This window comes from Silurus meridionalis, chromosome 8 (assembly GCF_014805685.1).
Source record: "Silurus meridionalis isolate SWU-2019-XX chromosome 8, ASM1480568v1, whole genome shotgun sequence".
In the NCBI taxonomy this organism is placed as follows: domain Eukaryota; kingdom Metazoa; phylum Chordata; class Actinopteri; order Siluriformes; family Siluridae; genus Silurus; species Silurus meridionalis.
In genome coordinates, this window is record NC_060891.1 from 2,187,132 (window position 1) to 2,200,000 (window position 12,869).

Here is a 12,869-nt window from a genome sequence, read left to right on the forward strand (position 1 = left end):
TTTTCTTCTAATAGCTGACAATGCAAGAAAGCATACTTTTATTAGTCAGTATAGTTAAAGCTGGAACTGATATCAGCTTTGCTGGGCTCCAGAGCGAATGCTAAACATGTTTTTGCTGCATTTGGTATAAGTGAAAATTGTGTACAATTTTTTTTTTTTGTTGTTGTTGATTTATTACTTTTTTGTAATGCTTTTGCTGTTGAAGTATTTGCCAGACAATCATTTTTTCCTTTTTTTTTTTTTAACCTACATTATAAATCCTGCTTTGCTCCTGGATTGATATCATCCAAGGATCCCTGGATGTAGGACATTAATACCCCCAAATAGGAACGCGGAAGCTGAGGATGTTTTTGGTTTAATTGCACTTCGGGAACAGACAGTATCTATATTTCAGCTTGTTCGAGAGAACTGTGATTGAACCCTCCGATTCCTTACTTCAAAGTTGACTGAGAAGACCAGCCCTGCTATAAATGTAGTGGGAAATGCTTCGTCGTACTGAACGGATCTATGAATCGGTCGTTTTCCTGAGAACTTGCCGAGGATTTCGAACTTCGTTCATGTTTAGAATGTCGTTCTCGGTTTTGTTTACATCCGAAGCCAAACTCACGTGGCATCTCCAACGTCCGTGGTTCCTTTTTTAAGCCTTGAATCGGTTTCCTGTGCAGGATTTCTGCCCTCACGACACTTCAAAGCTAGCTTTTTCTTACCGTTGTTCTCATCGTTCGTTTTATATAGTGCATCTCATGCATTTACAGCGCAGCTCAAATAGTGCTTTACAGAAAGAAAACAAAACTCTACAACCTATACATGGATATAATGATATAAGTATTATACTGTACACGAAGCTGGTTTTATAGAGTTAATAAGTAAAATAGAGTTCTATACGTTTCGAGATGTTTTTCAAACCTTACAGCTAGAGACTGATAAACTCATGGATTGCAAATTGTAGATCTTTTGGGCAAAAAACATTATCTAGGAAAGCTGCGTTGATGTGTTTTTGTTTAGTTTTTTATTTTTGGGAAAGTTGATTTCAATTGTGATTTGGATCACAGCCTGTCAGACATGCAGATATGTACAGTTAAGGTATGATTTAACAAAAAAAAATAAAAGACTTACTGAAACCTGAGAAAGGCCTTAGTCCGTTTTGATGCTGAGAAAAAATTTGCCTCATTTTGTAGGACAAACTCTGAGCTGAATCTACAGAACACAAGATATATATATATATATATATATATATATATATAAAATCAATTTATTTATTTGCATGTGGTTGAATTGTCTTTTACCTTTTTCTAACCCTCATTGTTGCTTTTTCTCTGTAGCAGAACCCTTTTCACAAATGAAGCCACAAGTCACGTGTGAACATAAATGCAACCTTTCTACTACACTAAAAGAAAAAAAGGATTGAAATAAGTCACTTTTCCAGCCATTTGTGTTCCTGTGTTTAAAACCAGCTCCATGAAGACGCATTACGTGGGTTGGAGTGGAAGATCTCCTGCTACAGAGATACAGTGCATCTGGAAAGTTTTCACAGCGCTTCACTTTTTCCACGCTTTTTATGTTACAGCTTTATTCCAAAATGGATCAAATTCATTAATTTCCTCAGAATTCTACAAACAATACCCCATAATGACAATGTGAAAGAAGTTTGAAATCTTTGCAAATTCATTTTATGAATCTATACTTTGACTCTTATCTCAAGTCCTTCATCTATCCATGAAGAGGTCTACAGGGAAGCTAACCCCAACACAGTCCATCGTTTGATGATGACATAAGATCACTGGTCCATTGTCTTCCTCCAGTGATGAGGAACAAGAGTCTGGATTTTATCAAATGTATTTCTTTTGCCCCTCTGCCACATTACAAATTTATACAAGAAACATTATCTTGAATCATTTAATTCAGGGCAATTAAATTTTGAAATATGGCATTCATTATGCATGGGCTTAGAGATAAACCCCCTTTAATCCTTGAATAGATTATTATAATGGGCAGAAGGGTGGGCAGTGGTAAACGGGGGCAGCGCTGCACTTGTCCGGTGTGGTTAAGATTGCTCGTGTCACATCCGAGAGCAGGAGTGTGTGTGCTGCTTCTACGACCTGCACCAAAGTAATTCGGCTCATGAATAAAACACTCGCTTTATTAATATACAATGGATCTGAGTGCGTTCAAATGGAAAACCCTTATTGTCATGCACGTATTTACCAATATGTCTCGCGTCCTTTGTCCGAGAACCATAGCAGTTGCAGCAGAGAATCTGAGTTCTGCCTGGCTTTAGGTTTCGGACAGAGATCTGACCTCGGATTTTTAAGTGAAAACGATTTCCAATTTTGACAAAGTAAGATCTGACAGCTGAGTGAAAAGGGATTTTTCTTCCATTCTCAAGGAGTGAATTTCTAAAACGTTCACAGCATTGTGCATTAATGAAAGTTCTTCTGCAGGTCAGGGGACTGGGTGCACTATAACAGGGGTTCACGCCATCACGTACGTCGCCTGGAACGTTATTAATTCTGTTGTCTTCTGGAATCGGTTTATCCTGGTCAGAATCACAATCTACCAAGCATCTATCCAAGAAAATCACCTTGAGCAGCTTTGGAAGCTGATTATTTCTATGTTCCTTGTAAGTCATGCATACCAAATATTACCCATTAACGTGCAAGTTATTGGAGCGTCTTCTCCATACTCATCTATTTAACAGTGTTGAAGGCTTTTTTAAGCCAAAATGGACCAGCATGACATTATGTTGGCATGGCACATGGTATCTGTGATGATCACAAATGTTGAGCTATTTTATGAGTTGCTCAGTAGCTCCTAGTTTTATAACCATAAAGACTGTAGAAGACTGTAGAAAGAACATTACTTATAATCTTATACTCCAGTGTTCTGTATTGTTGAAAGATTTATGATCACACTCTTGATGTCACCCAAATGAGGATGGGTTCCCCTTTTGAGTCTGGTTCCTCTCAAGGTTTCTTCCTCATAACATCTAAGGGAGTTTTTCCTTGCCACAGTCACCACGGCTGCTCATCAGGGATAAATACACACCGTTCACCTTCACTGTTGATTTCTGTAAAGCTGCTTTGAGACAATGTCTGTTGTGAAAAGCGCTATAGAAATAAACTTGACTTGACGTGACTTGACTTGACATTATGGCATGATTTTACAAAATGAAATACATCAGTGTGTATGAAAAGATCGTATGTAATTCAAAGAGTGTTTTTTTCATGTCTCATGAATAGTAGTTACTGTAACCACTCTAAAGATGATTATTTTTTATCTAGCATCCTCTGAACTCTCCACACCTCACACCATTTATAGCACTAGCTTGCTCATTAGGGATATCTATAGATAATTAAACCTATAGGGATTCATTTATAAATTTAAAATGTATATATGTAGTCTATTTTTGTAAAGTTGCTCTTTCTGTATAGCTGTTTTGCAGAAATGTCCATTGTAAACGTGAATTGAATTATAGTTGTAAAACCCCTTGTTTATTTTCTCTTTCAATTTTTGTGTCCCAAAGAAACCACAAAACCGAAGCTCCCTTGTCCTGAAGACCAAGGTACGGCTTTACCTTTGACTTTAAAAAAAGTGCTGACACTAGAGAGACTCCTTCAATAAATGTTAATTAAACATCTACTTGCAGAGATCTTTGAATAATTGCATTTCTGTTTATGTAAAGAGCGTACCAGACGAGTCTCTGTATACATTCTTACAATATTACAATCTAAATCTGGATGTACACAATAATAATTTGAATATAAATAGAGTTATGTTGAACCTGGTAGAGCTAATATGAGTCTGCATGTACCTCAAATGTGGTGTTTTAAACTATGTTAATGTTACAATGAGGACAGTAGAAGTGCAGCCCCTTAATAGCACTGAAAGTGATGAGGCTGTTACAGTAGCCACATGTAGGTTTGTGAACGCAGCAGGCGGTTGAAGCACTCTCCACTTTGGGTGGCTCTTTGAGTGTGTAAAAGTGACATATTGTTGGACTGTGCACGGCCTGTGGTTTTTGAACAGAACGTTCAATTGGTTCTCATGCTAACGGTAACATATAAAAAGCGCTTGAACTGCAACGGCACCTGCTGACTGTTTGTTTGAAGTGGTTGCCATTAAGCATTCTTACTTCCTCTCATCTCATCGGCTTTTTTTTTTCTCTTTTCTCTTGAGAAAAGAAACTTTTCAGGAGATATGAAGGTTCAGGCTGAACATTTACCATGTACAGAAACTACTACTCTACTGTTTATAAACATTGAAAGGGCTGGATTTGCTTTTCTGTAAAGACTGGAGATGTATTTAAAGACTACTAACTGAACATCAGAGATATCAATGGTGTGTGTGTGTGTGTGTGTGTGTGTGTGTGTGTGTGTGTGTGTGTGTGTGTGTGTGTGTGTTGGGGGGTGAGAACTAAATGTGTGTATTCATGTGCGTAAGAATTAAAGACAAAAAAAAAACTATAATAAATCAGATAATTGTGTGTATCTGCACATACACACATACAACCATCCAGAGTGTACCATCCACTGGTCCATATACACCATCCATCTCTCTATCCAACCAACCAGCCAATCAAAAAACCATCATGCCAGCCAAACATCCACTCACCAAATTGACTAGCTATTCACCATCCAGCCATTTGCTTGTTCATGCAACCATCCATTTGTCCAATTAATTATCCATCCAAAAATTCACAAGTCTGGTCGATTATTTATCATTCAATCATTGTCATCCTTTTATTCATCCGTACAATCAGCCAATTATCCAAAATCCACCTACCAAATCAGCCAAACAACCAACTGAGCCCTCAATCCATCCTTACGTCGGCCAAATGACATACATGTAAATGTAATAATAATAATAATAATAATAATAATAATAAACAAAACGAGTTTCTTTTCTACCCCTCTCACAGAGCGTATTCAAACACAAGTTACATTTGGTAACTGCAGTTCATAGTGAATTATGAACTACTCCCCAGCTTACTTTTCTTTCTTTTTACTAGCACTTTTAAAGCTGTGCTTGTTTATGCACTGCAGGCTTAACTTGGGTAAATATTTGCTGGATATCTGCTCAGAGACCAGCCATCAAAGGTTTTGGTTTTTGGCATTGCGTGGCCTCGCATGAACATCTCTCGCCTTAAAGCAACCCCTCTTCTGTTCCCCACTGGCCCGAGCAGTTCTGTTTGAAAGTGGCAGGAGCTCAAGCTGCTTTCCTATTCCTTTTCAGTGCCATTTAATTTTTAATCCCATTTAAGGCGACTGGAAATCGTATTTTGCAACAGTGAAACCATATATAATTGATACCTTGTCATGGCTAATGAGGCGGCGTTGTTTGATAGTCGATGAGATGTGTGGGAGAACGGAAAACACGAGTCTTGACCTGGAGAAAACGAGCTTTGGATATTGGACATTCATGCAAAATCACACCAATATATGTAGAATATGTAGAAAATAAGAAGTTTGGGTGGAATTTTCACTGGAAAAGATTTAGTCCATGGTTCATTCTGTCTTGTGTTTGTTTAGTTAAATTCTTTTTTGAACATTCATATTTCACCCTTAGAAGGCAAATCTTCCTTTACAGAAGTAGCTTGGAGCTGTGCATTGACAGAGTATCGCTGAATTTGATTCGGTCTTTATACACCATTGAGGTTTCTCTATTTTATACACCATTCAGATCTTCTGGGGATGACTCAAAGCTCTTAGTCACCATTAGCTGAATTCAGTCATTGCTTTTTCATTTTGGTCATTCGTTGGTCAATCATGCATCAAGCCATCGATCAGGGTTGTGCGTGCCCCTTTGTTTTGAACTTGTTTTGATTGCTGCTTGGTGTATCTACTTATCACCAACATACAGTTCAACATCAGTTCAACAGCAAGCAGAATATTTAGAGAGGAATAAATGATGGAAGAAACACTCGTGGCTTTATTTACACGTTGTTTTTTAATTAGTTGAAAAGAAGGTTTTGGACTCATGATAATTTTAATAGATATCAATCAGTGTTTGACACATTAATATCATTTTATTATTAGATTGGTGAGCTTTGATTAAGCAAAGAGTCTTGTGACAAAATGATAAGTACATTATAGCCATAATAAATCAGTATTTGGATACTTAAGTACATTTGAAGGCAAATTCTTTTGTACTTTTACTCAAGTGAAAGTTTAAAGGGACACTTTTAGTTTAACATTTTATCGATTGTATCTTTTACTCAACTACATGGTTTGTGTACTTTCTCCACCACAAAACATTCTATAGTTCTATGGCCTTTTTGTGTGAGAATCCTGAGTTATGTAGTAATAGGAGGGAGGGCCATGCCCCAGAAACATGGCCAGGGTTTTTATGTGAAACGAGAGGCTATGTGACCGCAATGTGCTTTGTCCATCCCTGCAGAGTTGTTACTTCTCCCTCTCCTGCACCATTGCGAGAGAAAGGGACATCATTCTCTATTCTCGCAGGTCAGAGTAGGAACAATTAAGTGTGGAGGGCGCGGGGGGCGCTGCCGAGTGCCGGCCCGACAGTTGATGAATGTGCGGGCAAGCTGCAAGTGACAATATGCAGACAAGCGAGATCATTTGCAAATGGATGCAGGGAGACAGAAAAAGGGAGAGGGCTAGATGGAGAGGGAGGCAAAATCAGGGGGAAGGGGCTTTAACCCTTTCTGGGCATGTGTTTCGAGGGGAAAGAAGAATCTGAGGGCATCAATGCTGATCTGCAAATGAAATAACATTCAAGTGCCAACATGAAAATTGGTTGAGATCACCAATGAGCCATAAAGTTTTGATGATGATGTGATGGTGGAAAGATGCTTGAGACTTGTCTCATTTGTACTCGAAGGCTGTAGCAGTGGATTGGATGGTCGGAAGCTGTTCTTCCTGTTAAAAGCGAATAGGCTGATTTGTAAAGGATGATGTGAATGAAATCAAAGCCCATTAGCCTGCCAGTGACAGAATAAGGAGCAGCACTAAGGAGTCAAACCTCCCATTAATCACACTCTCTTGTGATATGTTAATCCGACAGCATCTATATTTAATGCCGTGAAGACCTGAAGACGTTCTTGTTTTGTCTGTCAACGATGGAACAGCCTTAAATAGGCTAATGTAGGACAATCTTTCTTTTAATTCTGCATGCACTAATAAAAAAGGAACATGTTGGAAAACAAGTGCACTTGCCCCTCATTTGTATGCGTGTGTATACCTGCCCTGACTGTGGCTTTCACATGCATGCAAGATGCATAAGATACATAAGATACATAATACTGCCCTTGAGGGCCAAACCCTCCCCCATGATGAGTGAAGAAGGACAGGCAAATGAGGCGGCACGATGTGTAAAAGGTTTCTGGTAGGGCTGAAACCCACTCTCAGAGAAAGTCCAAGCAGAAGACAAAGGCACCACTGGCCCCGGTTCCTCCTTCACCTCTGCAGCTCTTAATTGACCTCAGGGTGTAAAATGAGCTGTAGACTGGAGCTTCACTTAAGGCTCTGACATGTAGATCAATCATGGTGTTCATCCTAACAGCCTTAACAAGGTGTGTGTCTGTTACTCGGAGGACATTTACGCCAGCTCATAGTTCCCTCTTCTTCCCTGTCAAAGCCTGCAAGCATGGTGTTCTGTGCAATAAATACATATAAATACATGTGAATGAAGGCTGATCATTAACAAAATAATCAGGACTACATAAAGGTTCCTGTAATAGCAACAATAACAGTAAGTGTAGCTTCAAGTGTAGCTATGCAAAATATATCACTATGATGGAATTTTCAGCATTCATGAAAATGGAAAGAGTCTCCAGGCAGAAAGGTAATGAAGTTCTCCAACACAAGATCCTGTTTCTCAGAACAATAAAATAATTTCTTCACATTTAAATATAAAGGAAGGGGAAGAGGATAGGGTGATGAGTAATTAATGAAGTATAAAAAATGTTTTGGAGGGAATATTGCGGTGATGAATGAGGTTTAAAACACATGATAAAGGTGTGTTGGCTTCCTAATGTTATTTGAATGTTCTGAGATTGGATCCTCTCAAGGTTTTTTCCTAATGCCATCTCAGGGGACTTTTCCTTGCCACAGTCGCCACTGGCTCACTCGTTTAGCTATAAACTTACAATTATAAGAAACAAACGTATGCTTTTTTCTGTTAGCGCTTTATCTGTGTAAAGCGACTTTGAGACAATGTCCATTGTAAAAATCGCTATACAAATAAAAATGAATTGATTGAAATGAATTGAAAAAATTCATTTAAAATTTGGTATGGATTGGGCATGTTAGAGGAATAAATCAGGAGTCAGAAAATTGTCAAGTGTCAAGTGAAAGTGAGCCAAATTTGGAGTAGACTGGACATAATTTCGAGGAGGAGTAGCGATAATTTGTGAACTTTTGCAGTATAAATGATCACCTCTGATGGTTTAGTGGGTTAAACATCTGTTTTTTATAATCAGGACCTTCCACACAACCAATTTGGAAAATGCTTTACAAATATCGCCTGAATTAAGATCCTTTCTGATTTCTCACCTAGCTTTTTTTGCTAGTTCAGGTTTTGTGATAAGTAGAGTTGATATATGGTGTGTATTGATGCATCTGTGGTCCAATTTCTTTGCTTTCCATTTTATGCATCATACCCTAATCCATCTTGTCAGTCTATTAGTATTAGACTTGACACAAATGGCCTCCAATGTTATTTCTTTGTTTTGTTGTTAATTATTTGGGTCTTTGTGCAACATTTTTGAACTTGGTTAGATCCCCTATCATTGGGTGCTGGTTGAAGAGCCTTTCTGCACTTTCCCTTTGGGTGCTGGTTGAAGAGCCTTTCTGCACTTTCCATCAAACCTTAGATTTGGCTTTCCTGAAGTCTTTGGAATAACTTTTGTGTTTAAAATTTTGTGTCACCCCTTGTGACACCTAACATCATCCTGAGACCTGTCTGAACAGAGGTTATCAAAGGAACTTTGATATTCAAAACCGTTCCTCTGAAATGTACAAGAAAAAGCAATAAACATGATATCAGCAATGCATCTATATATCAGGAAGCTTCATAAATATCTACAGGACCCAAATGTACCCAAGAAGTGTCATCATCTGAAGAATTTGTGCTAAATGTACTATTTTTTTCCAGCTATAATTCTCTGGAGTATGCTGAAGTGAACGAATATCAACATCTGAAATTTCAGTCTACTTCCATGTTGGATTTTAAAATAGCGTTGCTCCTCTTACGAATTATTTCTAATTAACACAAAATGTGGCGTTCATCATCTTCAGACCAACCTGTACAAAAGTGATCAAAGAAGTTTTTAATATTTCAAACGACATAATGCAACGACAAATCTAACCACCAAGTTGTATCTCAGCAATGACTTTGTGCACTGAAACAAACCTTGGTAGATATCTCCTCGATTCAGAATCATTACCTGAAGCTACAAAGTTTTGTGACAGCGCCACCCACTGATCAAAAGTATCAATATTGCTACTTCTCCAAATTTAGTCCACTCTTTACCAGATTTGGGTTATAGAACATTGATAACTGGTTGACTATCTGTTAATCTAGAACATAGAACAATATATATTATTCAATTCAATTCATTTTTATTTGTATAGAGCTTTTAACAATGATCATTATCTCAAAGCAGCTTTACACAGATAATGTGGTGATAAAGAATGAATAAGATGTTCTTTATAGGTGTAAGTTTGTCCCTGATGAGCAAGCCAGTGGTGACTGTGGCAAACCCTGTGTAAGTCTTCTATCTTAAATCATTCTTAGTCTCCTACCTGGGTGGAGACTAACAAAAATCCAGATAGGCACATTTAGGTTTGTTTGTGTTTGCTGGAAAAGTTAGAGCTTACAGTCGACATTGGACCAGGTTTAGTTCTAAACCATTAACTAATGATTCTGCAGCAAGGACTACATTTATTCATGATCAGATGCTACTATAAATATATTGGTTTAAAAGAGGAAGATGTAGAGGACAGAAAGAAAGAAAGAAAGAAAGAAAGAAAGAAAGAAAGAAAGAAAGAAAGAAAGAAAGATGTGCTTCTAAACACACACACACACACACACACACACACACACACATGAACGTGTCAATCTTTTTGAAGTTGACTGCAGGCAAGTTACCGTAAATAAAAGCAACTAGGTGCATACACAAAAATCTACAGAAATCTACTATCCAGCCATCCATCAATCCATCCATCCACCTCATTATTTAGTGCCGTTTTATAACAAAAACATCCATCACATTTGTCCTGCCAAACTGCCTCATAAGGGAAAAAACTCATCGAAGTCAAAATTCAATTAGATCGAGACAAAATAATATGGCATTTGATTTTTATGAATAATTAGTGGCGTGAGAGTCCCAGGTGGCCTCGCCTTCCGATGGATCAAACTTCTAATGCTGCTATTTTTTATTTATGGCGTTTTTATATACTTTGTTGTCTCGAGATCCCTCGAAAATACTTCATTGTATCTGATGTGAGCTTCCTGTAATAGAATTTTGGCTGGTGTTCAGAGCCCGGTGCAGTCCTCGTCCCTGCGCTGCTTTTTTCTAATAACCAAAGAGTATTACAATCTCTTCACTTGTACACAGACAGAGGAGGGGAAAAACGAATTTGTGTCTATCTTGAGATCAATATATATACGAGGAAGAAACAGAAAATGGCATGCCAGTGAGAGCGGTGAGAGACAATATTTGGAAGTGTGTGTCTGGTTTTTTTGATGTCTCGTGAGCCGGATTGTTCTGACTCGCACACGAACAAAAGAACTCAAGGCGAGGAGGAGTTTCTTTGACAGTGTGCACTTCAAGCCCTGCCAGCTGTTCCAGGCTTCATCATTAACCAAATCATTTGATCTTTTCGCCTAATATACATCTCTCAGATTTACATTTTGACATCCCGATTCCTGGATCGTTCACACAGAGTCACCAGTCTGGAAAATTTGCATGTTTTTGGGAGAAAACCGGGGAACACCGAGGAAACCCATGCATGTCACAGACGACAATTTGAGCTCATGATTGACCCGGTGACCCTGAACTGGTGGACTGTAAAGTGGCACAATTTTTTTGTATATAAAACTCCATTTATATGTAAATTGTATGAGGTAAAATAGCACTACTTTATGTGTGTCCCTGACCTCTTTCTGACCCACACCAGCCACAAACCTTAGACCTTCAGATGCTCTTAAAAAATGTTCACACCAATTCGTCTGCTTATTGATCTCGAATCAGAGTGCAATTAATACCTTTGCATTTTTGTTAAATATCTGGTTTGATAAAGAGGTTATAAAGTTGCATAAAAGAATGTATACTTTTAGTGCCTATAAGTTTGGAAAAGGAAAATCTCCCTGATATTTCATGAGGCATGATGAAGAAACCAGACTAAATAGGATACCTATCGTCATCCTCAACACTGAATGTCCGTTCATTACAGTTCCTCATTGTTGACGTGTTCTAATAAGTGATGTGTGCTTAAATGGGGAACTGTCCATGTAAAATGTGGTCCTGAACCATTGTAGTAGACTGTTAATATTAATTACAGTCCAAATCCATCTTCATAGTTCTTGAGTTGCTCAGAAATGTCATGAATCTTCAGGCTGTTGAAGTGAAACCACACCCAGCTGCACTGAGTGCCTCCAGCTGAAGAGTACTGCATCCAGAGGAAGAGAGTAAGGACGGACGGACGGACGGACGGACGGACGGACGGATGGACGGACAGATAGATAGATAGGGGTCAGAAAAATGCCTTGGTAACTTTTGAAAAGTTACACGATAAACTGAGATAAAGATAAAAATTGCTAAGATAAAAGTGTGAGCAAACTGTAATACACACTGCTACATTATACCTGGATATGTTCTGGTTATTCGCTATGAACTCGAGCAGAACATTGCTGGGAATTGTACAAAATTCTTTCCTCCTACTCAACCTGTTCCACAAATTGCTGGAACATTTTCTGTTGCATGTATGAACAGTTTTTTTATTAAAAAGATCCTCGTCTTATTTTTCCCTCTTCCTATTTTTTCGCTTCTTTGCTGTGTGATCTGCAGACAATTGTCCTGACAGCATGGCTATTCGGCCAGCCGGAGATCCAACATGCCAAAACCCATCTCGTCTCACGCTCTGCTCACTCTGCGGTGTGTCCACCTGAGCGTCCAGCTCCTGAGCTCCTGTCACTCCTCCACCGGTCAGCCTGAACGCCATCCAACTTTGTTTTTAGGTCAGGACAGAGGGAAATGGGTGAGTGGGTGATGATGATGCGCTCCGACGCCACGGTATCTCCTGGTGTGGGCTCGCAGCGCAAAGTGCACTTCTCTGAAATGAGAAATGGTTCTTCGTTCCAAAGCAGGCTGCACTTATGAAGTGCAACTATGAAATAGTTTCCAGAGAAACTAAATGTTTCATGATCATTAAATTTTGTGGTATAAATAAAAATTCATGCATTAAAGGGTTAACCCATATTTCCTAATGGAAAATCTGAAGGGAAGAAACAGGTAAAGATATACAGTCATGGCAAAACTGGAACACACACATGTCTTTCTTGATGCATAACTTATTAATATACTATCACTATTTTTGGTGCCTTTTTACATTTTTTGATTCGAAGTGTATTATTATTATTATTATTATTATTATTATTATTATTATTATTATTATTATACATCTGACCAAATAAACAATTGAATCTGATGGATTTCTGCCAGATTTAAGAATTTAACTTATTTAACCTTTTCACCATTTTCAGGTTTTTATTCCCCAGTAGAGATGATCGTTCAGCCAGAAGAGGGCAGTGGTGAGCAGTTAATATATGTGAGAATAATTAATGAGACGTGACTGAGCTCTGATCCACAGCAGCAGGGCCAGAGAACTCGAAGCGTTACCTTTTCA